The sequence below is a fragment of the Leptidea sinapis genome, chromosome 45, assembly GCF_905404315.1.
Source record: "Leptidea sinapis chromosome 45, ilLepSina1.1, whole genome shotgun sequence".
Lineage (NCBI taxonomy): Eukaryota > Metazoa > Arthropoda > Insecta > Lepidoptera > Pieridae > Leptidea > Leptidea sinapis.
The window spans coordinates 8,101,599-8,118,528 of record NC_066309.1 but is presented as its reverse complement, the minus strand read 5'-3'; the positions used below and the strand labels follow the sequence as shown (position 1 = coordinate 8,118,528).

General features: G+C 51.6%; 3 non-coding genes and 2 pseudogenes across 3 annotated transcripts; all 5 read right to left on the bottom strand.

Annotated features, from left to right (window-relative positions):
* Positions 1-1,001: 1,001 nt before the first annotated feature.
* Positions 1,002-5,684, bottom strand: LOC126977740 (large subunit ribosomal RNA; annotated as a pseudogene).
* Positions 5,685-6,223: 539 nt separating this feature from the next.
* LOC126977781 (5.8S ribosomal RNA) lies at positions 6,224-6,380 on the bottom strand. Its single transcript, XR_007732409.1, has one exon. It is a non-coding gene; the product is annotated as a 5.8S ribosomal RNA (ribosomal RNA).
* Positions 6,381-6,757: 377 nt separating this feature from the next.
* Positions 6,758-8,662, bottom strand: LOC126977603 (small subunit ribosomal RNA). The gene has a single exon (XR_007732277.1). It is a non-coding gene; the product is annotated as a small subunit ribosomal RNA (ribosomal RNA).
* A 2,737-nt stretch (positions 8,663-11,399) lies between these two features.
* Positions 11,400-16,082, bottom strand: LOC126977747 (large subunit ribosomal RNA; annotated as a pseudogene).
* Positions 16,083-16,620: 538 nt separating this feature from the next.
* On the bottom strand, positions 16,621-16,777 carry LOC126977685 (5.8S ribosomal RNA). Its single transcript, XR_007732358.1, has one exon. It is a non-coding gene; the product is annotated as a 5.8S ribosomal RNA (ribosomal RNA).
* Positions 16,778-16,930: the final 153 nt, after the last annotated feature.

Here is a 16,930-nt window from a genome sequence, read left to right as displayed (position 1 = left end):
TTACTTACTTAGTTGCTTACTTACTTACTTACGTACTTACTTACTTACTTAATCACATTCGTTTTTCGCGATTTTCAGCAAAACGGTAGGTAAGTTTTATCATAAAAGTATCTCGGACAAAAATTGTAGATCGTAAAATTATCCATTAAAAATGTATCAATACTTAGTGTTAGATTCAAAAAGTGAGTTTCCACGCCACCTATGAGGTAGTAGTGTACTTAGCGCGTTTTTATAAGTTTTTGAATAGTTATTATCTCAGAAACGGTGGCTCGTAGGAAAAAAAGTATCGGTACATTTTTTATAGATAATTTTATCACCTACACTTTTTCTCGTAGGTATTTTTATGATAAATTAATAATTAATAATTTATTTTATTTAATTTAAAAAAAAAAACGGACAGAACATGCAATTATTAGGGGACACGAATATTGGTCAAAAACTATAATGTTCTGGTGTACAAGGAACAAGAGAAAAGATGGAGACCGGCAGGGAGCGCCGCGCTCCTCGCGCTCGGCGGTACTCGTTATTGGAGAAAACAAGCAAGTGAGATATCCGTCCGGGGAGACCGGCAGGGAGCGCCGCGCTCCTCGCGCTAGGCGGTACTCGCTATTGAGGAATCGACCGTACCCGCTATTGGGGCCGATCGTACTCGCTTTTGGAATTTGCGCAGCGCGCCCAACACCACCGGAGCCGCCGCCGCCGCCGACGGCGATGTACACTTATCACAACACTCGACTCGACATAATAACCTGAAAATGATCGTACTCGTTATCATTAGAGTAGTCGCCGTGTACAACATCAACCACGTCTTTCAACTATAATAAATAATAATATATTGTAAAATTTTATAATCATGAGAAATCGCGTGACGCGTCCGTCACGACGAAATATCATGATAATATTATTTATATTATTATGTTATTATAATAATTATATGTTGGCCTGTTGTTTGTTTGCACACACACACACAACTCTGCTTCTCGGCGACGATGCGTCCTCGGACGAATCACCTGGCGTAGGGCTGAGTCTCAACAGATCGCAGCACGACGCTGCTCTACCGAGCACAACACCCCGCCAGGAACGTAAGTCGTCTACAGACTATTCCGAGCCCCGACATCGAACTGAGGTAAATTCGAAACTTCGACGCCGTGGTGCACGTGTTAATACCGCTCGCACCGTTCGTCGCGTTCCAAATGGGCTTCGACGTCGCGTCTTACGAATAAAACGCGACTAGTAAAGTCACATTGTTTAGAGCCTCCCGACACTCGGGGCTCCACAGTGAGTATATCCTTGCCGGATTCGGCTAGGCTGGCTTCGGCCTTAGAGGCGTTCAGGCATAATCCCGCGGATGGTAGCTTCGCACCACCGGCCGCTCGGCCGAGTGCATGAACCAAATGTCCGAAACTGCGGTTCCTCTCGTACTGAGCAGTATTACTATCGCAACGACACGCCATCAGGAGGGTAAAACTAACCTGTCTCACGACGGTCTAAACCCAGCTCACGTTCCCTTTTGATGGGTGAACAATCCAACGCTTGGCGAATTTTGCTTCGCAATGATAGGAAGAGCCGACATCGAAAGATCAAAAAGCAACGTCGCTATGAACGCTTGGCCGCCACAAGCCAGTTATCCCTGTGGTAACTTTTCTGGCACCTCTTGCTAAAAACTCTTTATACTAAAGGATCGATAGGCCGTGCTTTCGCAGTCCCTATGCGTACTGAACATCTGGATCAAGCCAGCTTTTGCCCTTTTGCTCCACGCGAGGTTTCTGTCCTCGCTGAGCTGGCCTTAGGACACCTGCGTTATTCTTTGACAGATGTACCGCCCCAGTCAAACTCCCCGCCTGGCAGTGTCCTCGAACCGGATCACGCGGGAGTTGTACGGCGACGAGCGTTGCCGCCACGTCGCCACTCTGCACGCTTGGAACGAAACACCGTACGCCCGCCGATATTATCGACCGCGCACCGCTTCCGCCCAACCGAGTAAGTAATGAAACAATGAAAGTAGTGGTTTTTCAGCGACGACCGCGAACGATCTCCCACTTATGCTACACCTCTCATGTCTCCTTACAATGCCAGACTAGAGTCAAGCTCAACAGGGTCTTCTTTCCCCGCTGATTCTCCCAAGCCCGTTCCCTTGGCTGTGGTTTCGCTAGATAGTAGATAGGGACAGCGGGAATCTCGTTAATCCATTCATGCGCGTCACTAATTAGATGACGAGGCATTTGGCTATCTCAAGAGAGTCATAGTTGCTATCGCCGGGCGGGGGGTCTGGGGGGCTGGCAAGCCCCCCAGCGCACCCGGCCCGACGTCGGATGGCGGTACTTACTGTCTGCCTTTCTAACTGCTAGAATCCCAACGCACACCGCCTACTAGGTAGGTTACAGCACAACAGCTTTCGCTCCAGTCCCGGTATAGTGCGTTAGTCAGACGTAGAGGGTCACAGACAACCAATTATGACTCTTCAATTTCGCCTGTTAACCCAGGCGGCAAGCACCCCCAGTCGCGGTACTCCACAGACGTTTCGCCCATACGAACCGGAGGCGGAGATCGGGACCCAGCCCACACTGGCCGTCTCCTATTGAGAGATATGCTATACGCAAACAAATGGACAACAATCTCCCCACATTTGTCCTATCAACACCTGGCGCCAAGCCACTACGAGTCCGACGCCAATGGAGGGGCACTGGTAGCCTCCCAGTGGGCTCCCCTCCCCCATAGCTCCCGTGTCGGTAAAGCTACCTCCACCACGTTTGACGGGTAACCGCCGAGGAACCTTTCGGAACCATCTACTTCAGATCAATTGAAGGCCACCGCGCCCGTTGCTCGGATAACCGAGATGGGGTGGCTAATTGACCAACTTTTTTGGGTGAGCTCCCTGAAGTACAGCTGAACACCCTATACCGACTGTCTAATAACAGACGTGACAACATACATCGCGCCTGTTTTGCTCCCGTTATCTCCCGCCGTTTACCCGCGCTTGCTTGAATTTCTTCACGTTGACATTCAGAGCACTGGGCAGAAATCACATTGCGTCAACACCCGCGAGGGCCATCGCAATGCTTTGTTTTAATTAGACAGTCGGATTCCCCTTGTCCGTGCCAGTTCTGAGCTGACCGTTGAACGGCGGTCGTACAGTACCGCGCCGATCGCGCACGAGACGAAACCGACGCGGACTTACGGCTAGGAAGATCCGCGAAAGGCCGGAACGCGGGTCCGGATTCAGCACGACGCGCGAGACCACCTTGCGATGGAGACACGCGCGAGCATCGACCAGGCCCGGCACCGGCCGCATCCGCTTCCCGTCCAAACCCGACACGCCCCGGTCCTCAGAGCCAATCCTTATTCCGAAGTTACGGATCCAATTTGCCGACTTCCCTTACCTACATTATTCTATCGACTAGAGGCTCTTCACCTTGGAGACCTGCTGCGGATATGGGTACGAGCCGGCGCGACATCTCCACGTACATCCCTCACCTGAATTTTCAAGGTCCGCAGAGAGTATCCGGACACCGCCGCAAATGCGGTGCTCTTCGCGTTCCGAACCATATCTCCCTTCTATAGGATTCCATGGAACTCGAACGCTCAGGCAGAAAAGAAAACTCTTCCCGGACCACTCGGCGGCGTCTTCAGGCCACTTTGGGTTACCCCGTCGAACACTCGCTTGAGAAACGAGAGAACGATTATTGAAACGGTTCCGCTGCCGGGTTCCGGAATAGGAACCGGATTCCCTTTCGCTCAAAGGGCGTTATTTATCATATACACAAAATATATATAAACACGCCGCATCGACATAAGATCTCTCCTTGAGCTTAGGATCGACTGACTCGCGAGCAACTACTGTTCACGCGAAACCCTTCTCCACGTCAGTCCTCCAGGGCCTCGCTGGAGTATTTGCTACTACCACCAAGATCTGCACCGACGGAGGCTCCAGGCGGGCTCACGCCCAGACCCTTCTGCGCACTCCGCCGCGCACGTCCTACTCGTTACGGCATAATACGCGTGCGCTTTGACACGCACGCGCCGATTGCCGGTAACGGTAGTGTATAGGCAAAACGCTTCAGCGCCATCCATTTTCAGGGCTGGTCGCTTCGGCAGGTGAGTCGTTGCACACTCCTTAGCGGATTCCGACTTCCATGGCCACCGTCCTGCTGTCATGAGCGACCAACGCCTTTCATGGTGTCCCATGAGCGTTTTTTAGGCGCCTTAACACTACGTTTGGTTCATCCCACAGCGCCAGTTCTGCTTACCAAAATTGGCCCACTTGGCACCGTCATCAGATCTCCGGCTTCATCGTTCGAGTAAGCCGGAGTTCTCACCCATTTAAAGTTTGAGAATAGGTTGAGGTCGTTTCGGCCCCAATGCCTCTAATCATTCGCTTTACCGGATGAGACTGTTACGAGTCGACGCCAGCTATCCTGAGGGAAACTTCGGACGGAACCAGCTACTAGATGGTTCGATTAGTCTTTCGCCCCTATACCCAGTTCCGACGATCGATTTGCACGTCAGAATCACTACGGTCCTCCATCAGGGTTTCCCCTGACTTCGACCTGACCAGGCATAGTTCACCATCTTTCGGGTCCCAGCATCTGTGCTCAGAGCGCGCCCGCATTCGCTGATTGGAAACGAGACGCCTCGGGAGTGCGAGAGATCGATTTTTGACGACCGACGCTCCATCCTCCCTGAGCGCGCGACAAGCGCGCGCCTTCACTTTCGTTGCGCCTTTCAGTTTTGTCTGTTTGAATTCATAACTCAATGACTCGCACACATGCTAGACTCCTTGGTCCGTGTTTCAAGACGGGTCCTGCGAGTGCCCGAAACAGTAACATCGCCGACTGATACGCGCACAGTCCGAGACTACACGGCTGCGACGACAGCGGCGTCGCGTCAGCATCCGCACAAGGGCAGGATGTCGACGACGACTCTCGCTCGCGTCGGGCCGGACGCGTCCCCGGATGGAGACGCGTGCGCGTTTCATGACAAGTACCGTCCGCCGCCGGCCGGCGATCGTCACGGTCGGACGGCTGTGCGCGTGAACGCGCAGCCGCCCGGCTCCCGGACAACGCTTAGGCCGAACAGACGAACGGGTCGCGATGCATAATGTGTACTAAGAGAGAAGTGCACGCCGTCCGGGTGCGTCAACGGCGGCGACCGGTGAACGCGAGCACGAGTCTCGCGCACATCGCGGCACGCCGCCGTACGCCCCGGAGTGACGATGAATCTCTCCGTTCGTTCATTCGAGTTTCGCAGGTTTACCCCTGAACGGTTTCACGTACTCTTGAACTCTCTCTTCAAAGTTCTTTTCAACTTTCCCTCACGGTACTTGTTCGCTATCGGTCTCGCGGTTATATTTAGCCTTAGATGGAGTTTACCACCCACTTAGGGCTGCACTCTCAAGCAACCCGACTCTGAGGAGAGTCCCTCTCGCGGACTCGCTCCGTCGCTACGGGCCTGGCACCCTCTATGGGAAAACGGCCCCGTTCAAGACGAACTTGGACGGGAGCGGCGACCGCGAGAAAGCGGAACCTCCCTAACACCACATGTCCCGCGACCGTGACGACCGCGGGATTCGGCGCTGGGCTTATCCCTGTTCGCTCGCCGCTACTGAGGGAATCCTGGTTAGTTTCTTTTCCTCCGCTTACTAATATGCTTAAATTCGGCGGGTGATCCTCCCTGATCTGAGGCCAACGATAAAAAGTATGAGGCAGACACGATATCCGTCAGCGCAGCGACACCGTCGTGCGCGCGCCGCCAATAAGTCTCAACGACGTATCGTCGACCCGCGCACGTACCGCGATCGAAGCGCCCTTCGGACGTCGAGTCCGCCTACTCGTTTGCACGCTCACGTCGGGCCGAAATAACACGTGCAGCGCACGGGACGCGAACCGAAGGCGCAGCCACGCACGCCGTTCACATAGAGAGCTCTGCATAGATTAATTAAAATTAATCACGAGATATCCGCGTGTGACAGCGAACGAGCGCGCCCCGGTACCGCGCCCGTCTCCGTGACCCACGTCGGGCGTGAGGCGGAGACGGCGTTGCACGCGAACAGCACCACGCGTTGCGGCTTATTTTACATTTTCGAACGGATCGAGCGGGCCCCGGAAAACCGGCGGGGTTTACCCGAGCCCGGCCCGAAGACCGTCACTCGTTTTACACGTTTTTTAGGCGCGCAAACAGTGTTGTCAGCATACAGCGACGGCGTCGTCGTATTCTTTTATGCAGCCGGCCCTCAGACAGGAGTGGTCCTGGATATTTCTCCACGGACCGCAATGTGCGTTCGAAATGTCGATGTTCAAATGTGTCCTGCAGTTCACACTATGACGCGCAGTTAACTGCGTTCTTCATCGACCCGCGAGCCAAGTGATCCACCGTTCAGGGTAATAGTTTTTATATTTAGAAAATACGTGAACGATCTCTGTGTGTAACAAAATATTATGTGACGCACGCATTGCGCGTACGTCGTGATCTCGACTCGCTTCGCACTCGACATGAGCGCGTCGCGAGACGCACGCGCGTCGCGTACATGCGAACCGCGCCCGCCGAAGCGTCGTGCCGGAGACGTCGTGCCGGACACCCCCCCCACTTGCGGCGGGAGATGTCAGCGCGCGCGCGGCAAACGCGACAACGGAGCACAGAGAGCACATCGCGAGCGCGAAAATAATCAGTGATTGACACGTGATTGAAGTTATCATCGTCAACAGTCGGCTGTGAGCGAAGCGTGTCGGCGACAACGCTCGCGCACGCGACCGTTACACGTTAATGATCCTTCCGCAGGTTCCCCTACGGAAACCTTGTTACGACTTTTACTTCCTCTAAATGATCAAGTTTGGTCAACTTCCCAGCAACGCCGACGGCCGCGAAGCCACCGCGTGTCGGTCCGAAGACCTCACTAAATCATTCAATCGGTAGTAGCGACGGGCGGTGTGTACAAAGGGCAGGGACGTAATCAACGCGAGCTTATGACTCGCGCTTACTAGGAATTCCTCGTTTATGGGGGATAATTGCAAACCCCAATCCCCAGCACGAAGGAGTTTCAACGGGTTGCCCGGGCCTCTAGGCCAGGGAGAACATGTTGATTCCTTCAGTGTAGCGCGCGTGCGGCCCAGGACATCTAAGGGCATCACAGACCTGTTATTGCTCAATCTCGTGCGGCTCGAAGCCGCCGGTCCCTCTAAGAAGAATTTTAATACGCCGCCAGTGAGTTGCGCGACCCTGAAGCCGCGCACACCTAAATGACGACGCCTATTTAGCAGGCTAGAGTCTCGTTCGTTACCGGAATTAACCAGACAAATCGCTCCACCAACTAAGAACGGCCATGCACCACCACCCACCGAATCAAGAAAGAGCTGTTAATCTGTCAATCCTTCCGGTGTCCGGGCCTGGTGAGATTTCCCGTGTTGAGTCAAATTAAGCCGCAGGCTCCACTCCTGGTGGTGCCCTTCCGTCAATTCCTTTAAGTTTCAGCTTTGCAACCATACTCCCCCCGGAGTCCAAAATCTTTGGTTTCCCGGAAGCTGCCCGCCGAGCCATTGTAGTAACGTCGGCGGATCGCTAGATGACATATTTACGGTTAGAACTAGGGCGGTATCTAATCGCCTTCGAACCTCTAACTTTCGTTCTTGATTGATGAAAACACCTTTGGCAAATGCTTTCGCTGATGTTCGTCTTGCGACGATCCAAGAATTTCACCTCTAACGTCGCAATACGAATGCCCCCAGTTATCCCTATTAATCATTACCTCGGAGTTCTGAAAACCAACAAAATAGAACCGAGATCATATTCTATTATTCCATGCACGAAATATTCAAGCGGCATTTTGAGCCCGCTTTGAGCACTCTAATTTGTTCAAAGTAAAATTGTCGGCCCATCTCGACACTCACTGAAGAGCACCGCGATAGGATTTTGATATTGAACCGGCGTTTTACCGCCGGCTCACCGACGATATGCTCCGCAGACGTGTCAGTATCACCGCGGATGCGATGCACCGACAGCGCGGCGCACAAATGCAACTACGAGCTTTTTAACCGCAACAATTTTAGTATACGCTATTGGAGCTGGAATTACCGCGGCTGCTGGCACCAGACTTGCCCTCCAATTGTTCCTCGTTAAAATATTTAAAGTGTACTCATTCCGATTACGAGGCCTCGTAAGAGTCCCGTATCGTTATTTTTCGTCACTACCTCCCCGTGCCGGGAGTGGGTAATTTGCGCGCCTGCTGCCTTCCTTGGATGTGGTAGCCGTTTCTCAGGCTCCCTCTCCGGAATCGAACCCTGATTCCCCGTTACCCGTGACAACCATGGTAGTCGCAGAAACTACCATCGAAAGTTGATAAGGCAGACATTTGAAAGATGCGTCGCCGGTACTGGACCATGCGATCGGCAAAAGTTATCCAGATTCATCAAAATTAACGACTTCGGACGCGAGGCCCTCCGTCGATTGGTTTTGATCTAATAAAAGCACTCATCCCATCACTGGTCAGAGCTCTGATTGCATGTATTAGCTCTAGAATTACCACAGTTATCCAAGTAACTGAGTAAGATCTAAGGAACCAAAACTGATATATTGAGCCATTCGCGGTATCGCCTTAATACGGCTTGCACTGAGACATGCATGGCTTAATCTTTGAGACAAGCATATAACTACTGGCAGGATCAACCAGGGAGCTGCTGCAAACAACGATTGTTGTCGCGCTCAGCGCGTCATGCGTCGCGATCTCCCCTTAGGGCGTCGCGACTATGACATCTTGAACATATCGTGAGATATCCGTTCGCGCACTGTATACTATATATCTCAAAGGCATACGGTGCGCGTTGAACGAATCATAAATCGGCGATGGGCCGATTGTATGTTATGAAAGTTCAGTAACGAGAGTCCCTTCGGGTAATAATAAAAATGATGACACGCAATAGAAGCGGTATCAACGTATTAATATCGGTACACGTCGTGATCACAAATCGGATCGACGCCCGGTGCTTGAGAGGAGCGTGAACGTCTCGCACGCGTGAAATGCGCGACGCGTTCCGGCTTGCGGGCCCTCACGTTAAAAATCTTAACAGAGGGAAACCGTCGAAGCCCAGTCGGCGTCTTGGTGCGCGCAAAAAATTTACACGATCGCTTTCAACGTGACGAGGATTGCCGCAGCGTATGATACTATAGAGAGAGTGAAGAGAGGAATTATGAGAAACGAAATCACAAAAAACCTTTCAAATCACCAAATCAAATATCATCCGCATAGGGAAACTCGAAAACGCTCGATCGACACAGCGCGGTGAGTCTGTCTCATTTTTTATATTGTAAAAAAAGAACATATAAAACAACGCGCGACACAAACACAGACACAGACACACCAGCTCTGCCCCGAGAGTACCAACAACCGTATTGTTATTATATCATCGTCGTTATCATCGCGCGCATTCACAGACTTACTCAAATATAAATATATATTAAATAAAATATGAATGACGATGACGACGACGAGAATAATAAAACAGCAGCAGTTGTTGTGGCTGGGGGTGGTGGTTGGTGTTGTGCGTTTTTGTATTTTTGTCGCGTGCGTTTTTCACTCTTTTTACAAGAAAAACTTGAGCGCCGTTGAATTCGGCGTCGCGAACCGTTCGCTACGGACTCGACTCTCGACGCCGACTGCCGTATGTGTGGTGCACGCGAACGATATGAACGTGTAAACTCTCTGATATGTGAATAAAGTGATTTTGATTTGATTTTACTATTTATTAATAACATAATATTGAATATGCATTGCGGCTTCGAAGAAAAAATCGCTTTTTTTTTTTTTTTTTTTTACTTTATTAATAACGAGTACGATAATGATCAGTAATAAACGCGCGACACGTACATTTCATTTTCCCTCCGAAACCAAATAAAAAACCTCCAAAAAAAATTATATTTCAAATCAAATCAAAATTCTTATCATACATCAATCTTACTCACCCAAACTAAACATGCGTCTAAACGCAGCACGAGACGAGCCAGCTACTTGATACTACCTAAGACAAGAACAAATTACGGCAAGCGTATGTTTATTTACGAGGGCGCACAACTTTTTAATAGTCTACCTTCATCTCTCAAAAAGATTAGGTCACTAAAAACATTTAAACGTGACCTATCAGACTATATTGTTTCAAAGTTTTTATAAAACACATGTCTGAAATTGTTTGTTATGTGACAGTGCCCTGTAAAAGTGTGTAATCTTAAATTTTGTGAAGAAGAATAAGTACTATAATGTGTAACATGTATGTACTGAACATCTAAAGAACGGCGGATAAATTATTACATCATATTTTTATGTTCTCATGTAAGTGACAATATTATGTTTTTAATGAGAAATAAATATCTTTAAACGTAATTCTTTCTTACTTACTTACTTACTTACCTATTTACTTACTTACTTAGTTGCTTACTTACTTACTTACGTACTTACTTACTTACTTAATCACATTCGTTTTTCGCGATTTTCAGCAAAACGGTAGGTAAGTTTTATCATAAAAGTATCTCGGACAAAAATTGTAGATCGTAAAATTATCCATTAAAAATGTATCAATACTTAGTGTTAGATTCAAAAAGTGAGTTTCCACGCCACCTATGAGGTAGTAGTGTACTTAGCGCGTTTTTATAAGTTTTTGAATAGTTATTATCTCAGAAACGGTGGCTCGTAGGAAAAAAAGTATCGGTACATTTTTTATAGATAATTTTATCACCTACACTTTTTCTCGTAGGTATTTTTATGATAAATTAATAATTAATAATTTATTTTATTTAATTTTAAAAAAAAAACGGACAGAACATGCAATTATTAGGGGACACGAATATTGGTCAAAAACTATAATGTTCTGGTGTACAAGGAACAAGAGAAAAGATGGAGACCGGCAGGGAGCGCCGCGCTCCTCGCGCTCGGCGGTACTCGTTATTGGAGAAAACAAGTAAGTGAGATATCCGTCCGGGGAGACCGGCAGGGAGCGCCGCGCTCCTCGCGCTAGGCGGTACTCGCTATTGAGGAATCGACCGTACCCGCTATTGGGGCCGATCGTACTCGCTTTTGGAATTTGCGCAGCGCGCCCAACACCACCGGAGCCGCCGCCGCCGCCGACGGCGATGTACACTTATCACAACACTCGACTCGACATAATAACCTGAAAATGATCGTACTCGTTATCATTAGAGTAGTCGCCGTGTACAACATCAACCACGTCTTTCAACTATAATAAATAATAATATATTGTAAAATTTTATAATCATGAGAAATCGCGTGACGCGTCCGTCACGACGAAATATCATGATAATATTATTTATATTATTATGTTATTATAATAATTATATGTTGGCCTGTTGTTTGTTTGCACACACACACACAACTCTGCTTCTCGGCGACGATGCGTCCTCGGACGAATCACCTGGCGTAGGGCTGAGTCTCAACAGATCGCAGCACGACGCTGCTCTACCGAGCACAACACCCCGCCAGGAACGTAAGTCGTCTACAGACTATTCCGAGCCCCGACATCGAACTGAGGTAAATTCGAAACTTCGACGCCGTGGTGCACGTGTTAATACCGCTCGCACCGTTCGTCGCGTTCCAAATGGGCTTCGACGTCGCGTCTTACGAATAAAACGCGACTAGTAAAGTCACATTGTTTAGAGCCTCCCGACACTCGGGGCTCCACAGTGAGTATATCCTTGCCGGATTCGGCTAGGCTGGCTTCGGCCTTAGAGGCGTTCAGGCATAATCCCGCGGATGGTAGCTTCGCACCACCGGCCGCTCGGCCGAGTGCATGAACCAAATGTCCGAAACTGCGGTTCCTCTCGTACTGAGCAGTATTACTATCGCAACGACACGCCATCAGGAGGGTAAAACTAACCTGTCTCACGACGGTCTAAACCCAGCTCACGTTCCCTTTTGATGGGTGAACAATCCAACGCTTGGCGAATTTTGCTTCGCAATGATAGGAAGAGCCGACATCGAAGGATCAAAAAGCAACGTCGCTATGAACGCTTGGCCGCCACAAGCCAGTTATCCCTGTGGTAACATTTCTGGCACCTCTTGCTAAAAACTCTTTATACTAAAGGATCGATAGGCCGTGCTTTCGCAGTCCCTATGCGTACTGAACATCTGGATCAAGCCAGCTTTTGCCCTTTTGCTCCACGCGAGGTTTCTGTCCTCGCTGAGCTGGCCTTAGGACACCTGCGTTATTCTTTGACAGATGTACCGCCCCAGTCAAACTCCCCGCCTGGCAGTGTCCTCGAACCGGATCACGCGGGAGTTGTACGGCGACGAGCGTTGCCGCCACGTCGCCACTCTGCACGCTTGGAACGAAACACCGTACGCCCGCCGATATTATCGACCGCGCACCGCTTCCGCCCAACCGAGTAAGTAATGAAACAATGAAAGTAGTGGTTTTTCAGCGACGACCGCGAACGATCTCCCACTTATGCTACACCTCTCATGTCTCCTTACAATGCCAGACTAGAGTCAAGCTCAACAGGGTCTTCTTTCCCCGCTGATTCTCCCAAGCCCGTTCCCTTGGCTGTGGTTTCGCTAGATAGTAGATAGGGACAGCGGGAATCTCGTTAATCCATTCATGCGCGTCACTAATTAGATGACGAGGCATTTGGCTATCTCAAGAGAGTCATAGTTGCTATCGCCGGGCGGGGGGTCTGGGGGGCTGGCAAGCCCCCCAGCGCACCCGGCCCGACGTCGGATGGCGGTACTTACTGTCTGCCTTTCTAACTGCTAGAATCCCAACGCACACCGCCTACTAGGTAGGTTACAGCACAACAGCTTTCGCTCCAGTCCCGGTATAGTGCGTTGGTCAGACGTAGAGGGTCACAGACAACCAATTATGACTCTTCAATTTCGCCTGTTAACCCAGGCGGCAAGCACCCCCAGTCGCGGTACTCCACAGACGTTTCGCCCATACGAACCAGAGGCGGAGATCGGGACCCAGCCCACACTGGCCGTCTCCTATTGAGAGATATGCTATACGCAAACAAATGGACAACAATCTCCCCACATTTGTCCTATCAACACCTGGCGCCAAGCCACTACGAGTCCGACGCCAATGGAGGGGCACTGGTAGCCTCCCAGTGGGCTCCCCTCCCCCATAGCTCCCGTGTCGGTAAAGCTACCTCCACCACGTTTGACGGGTAACCGCCGAGGAACCTTTCGGAACCATCTACTTCAGATCAATTGAAGGCCACCGCGCCCGTTGCTCGGATAACCGAGATGGGGTGGCTAATTGACCAACTTTTTTGGGTGAGCTCCCTGAAGTACAGCTGAACACCCTATGCCGACTGTCTAATAACAGACGTGACAACATACATCGCGCCTGTTTTGCTCCCGTTATCTCCACCATTTTACCCGCGCTTGCTTGAATTTCTTCACGTTGACATTCAGAGCACTGGGCAGAAATCACATTGCGTCAACACCCGCGAGGGCCATCGCAATGCTTTGTTTTAATTAGACAGTCGGATTCCCCTTGTCCGTGCCAGTTCTGAGCTGACCGTTGAACGGCGGTCGTACAGTACCGCGCCGATCGCGCACGAGACGAAACCGACGCGGACTTACGGCTAGGAAGATCCGCGAAAGGCCGGAACGCGGGTCCGGATTCAGCACGACGCGCGAGACCACCTTGCGATGGAGACACGCGCGAGCATCGACCAGGCCCGGCACCGGCCGCATCCGCTTCCCGTCCAAACCCGACACGCCCCGGTCCTCAGAGCCAATCCTTATTCCGAAGTTACGGATCCAATTTGCCGACTTCCCTTACCTACATTATTCTATCGACTAGAGGCTCTTCACCTTGGAGACCTGCTGCGGATATGGGTACGAGCCGGCGCGACATCTCCACGTACATCCCTCACCTGAATTTTCAAGGTCCGCAGAGAGTATCCGGACACCGCCGCAAATGCGGTGCTCTTCGCGTTCCGAACCATATCTCCCTTCTATAGGATTCCATGGAACTCGAACGCTCAGGCAGAAAAGAAAACTCTTCCCGGACCACTCGGCGGCGTCTTCAGGCCACTTTGGGTTACCCCGTCGAACACTCGCTTGAGAAACGAGAGAACGATTATTGAAACGGTTCCGCTGCCGGGTTCCGGAATAGGAACCGGATTCCCTTTCGCTCAAAGGGCGTTATTTATCATATACACAAAATATATATAAACACGCCGCATCGACATAAGATCTCTCCTTGAGCTTAGGATCGACTGACTCGCGAGCAACTACTGTTCACGCGAAACCCTTCTCCACGTCAGTCCTCCAGGGCCTCGCTGGAGTATTTGCTACTACCACCAAGATCTGCACCGACGGAGGCTCCAGGCGGGCTCACGCCCAGACCCTTCTGCGCACTCCGCCGCGCACGTCCTACTCGTTACGGCATAATACGCGTGCGCTTTGACACGCACGCGCCGATTGCCGGTAACGGTAGTGTATAGGCAAAACGCTTCAGCGCCATCCATTTTCAGGGCTGGTCGCTTCGGCAGGTGAGTCGTTGCACACTCCTTAGCGGATTCCGACTTCCATGGCCACCGTCCTGCTGTCATGAGCGACCAACGCCTTTCATGGTGTCCCATGAGCGTTTTTTAGGCGCCTTAACACTACGTTTGGTTCATCCCACAGCGCCAGTTCTGCTTACCAAAATTGGCCCACTTGGCACCGTCATCAGATCTCCGGCTTCATCGTTCGAGTAAGCCGGAGTTCTCACCCATTTAAAGTTTGAGAATAGGTTGAGGTCGTTTCGGCCCCAATGCCTCTAATCATTCGCTTTACCGGATGAGACTGTTACGAGTCGACGCCAGCTATCCTGAGGGAAACTTCGGACGGAACCAGCTACTAGATGGTTCGATTAGTCTTTCGCCCCTATACCCAGTTCCGACGATCGATTTGCACGTCAGAATCGCTACGGTCCTCCATCAGGGTTTCCCCTGACTTCAACCTGACCAGGCATAGTTCACCATCTTTCGGGTCCCAGCATCTGTGCTCAGAGCGCGCCCGCATTCGCTGATTGGAAACGAGACGCCTCGGGAGTGCGAGAGATCGATTTTTGACGACCGACGCTCCATCCTCCCTGAGCGCGCGACAAGCGCGCGCCTTCACTTTCGTTGCGCCTTTCAGTTTTGTCTGTTTGAATTCATAACTCAATGACTCGCACACATGCTAGACTCCTTGGTCCGTGTTTCAAGACGGGTCCTGCGAGTGCCCGAAACAGTAACATCGCCGACTGATACGCGCACAGTCCGAGACTACACGGCTGCGACGACAGCGGCGTCGCGTCAGCATCCGCACAAGGGCAGGATGTCGACGACGACTCTCGCTCGCGTCGGGCCGGACGCGTCGCCGGATGGAGACGCGTGCGCGTTTCATGACAAGTACCGTCCGCCGCCGGCCGGCGATCGTCACGGTCGGACGGCTGTGCGCGTGAACGCGCAGCCGCCCGGCTCCCGGACAACGCTTAGGCCGAACAGACGAACGGGTCGCGATGCATAATGTGTACTAAGAGAGAAGTGCACGCCGTCCGGGTGCGTCAACGGCGGCGACCGGTGAACGCGAGCACGAGTCTCGCGCACATCGCGGCACGCCGCCGTACGCCCCGGAGTGACGATGAATCTCTCCGTTCGTTCATTCGAGTTTCGCAGGTTTACCCCTGAACGGTTTCACGTACTCTTGAACTCTCTCTTCAAAGTTCTTTTCAACTTTCCCTCACGGTACTTGTTCGCTATCGGTCTCGCGGTTATATTTAGCCTTAGATGGAGTTTACCACCCACTTAGGGCTGCACTCTCAAGCAACCCGACTCTGAGGAGAGTCCCTCTCGCGGACTCGCTCCGTCGCTACGGGCCTGGCACCCTCTATGGGAAAACGGCCCCGTTCAAGACGAACTTGGACGGGAGCGGCGACCGCGAGAAAGCGGAACCTCCCTAACACCACATGTCCCGCGACCGTGACGACCGCGGGATTCGGCGCTGGGCTTATCCCTGTTCGCTCGCCGCTACTGAGGGAATCCTGGTTAGTTTCTTTTCCTCCGCTTACTAATATGCTTAAATTCGGCGGGTGATCCTCCCTGATCTGAGGCCAACGATAAAAAGTATGAGGCAGACACGATATCCGTCAGCGCAGCGACACCGTCGTGCGCGCGCCGCCAATAAGTCTCAACGACGTATCGTCGCCCGCGCACGTACCGCGATCGAAGCGCCCTTCGGACGTCGAGTCCGCCTACTCGTTTGCACGCTCACGTCGGGCCGAAATAACACGTGCAGCGCACGGGACGCGAACCGAAGGCGCAGCCACGCACGCCGTTCACATAGAGAGCTCTGCATAGATTAATTAAAATTAATCACGAGATATCCGCGTGTGACAGCGAACGAGCGCGCCCCGGTACCGCGCCCGTCTCCGTGACCCACGTCGGGCGTGAGGCGGAGACGGCGTTGCACGCGAACAGCACCACGCGTTGCGGCTTATTTTACATTTTCGAACGGATCGAGCGGGCCCCGGAAAACCGGCGGGGTTTACCCGAGCCCGGCCCGAAGACCGTCACTCGTTTTACACGTTTTTTAGGCGCGCAAACAGTGTTGTCAGCATACAGCGACGGCGTCGTCGTATTCTTTTATGCAGCCGGCCCTCAGACAGGAGTGGTCCTGGATATTTCTCCACGGACCGCAATGTGCGTTCGAAATGTCGATGTTCAAATGTGTCCTGCAGTTCACACTATGACGCGCAGTTAACTGCGTTCTTCATCGACCCGCGAGCCAAGTGATCCACCGTTCAGGGTAATAGTTTTTATATTTAGAAAATACGTGAACGATCTCTGTGTGTAACAAAATATTATGTGACGCACGCATTGCGCGTACGTCATGATCTCGACTCGTTTCGCACTCGACATGAGCGCGTCGCGAGACGCACGCGCGTCGCGTACATGCGAACCG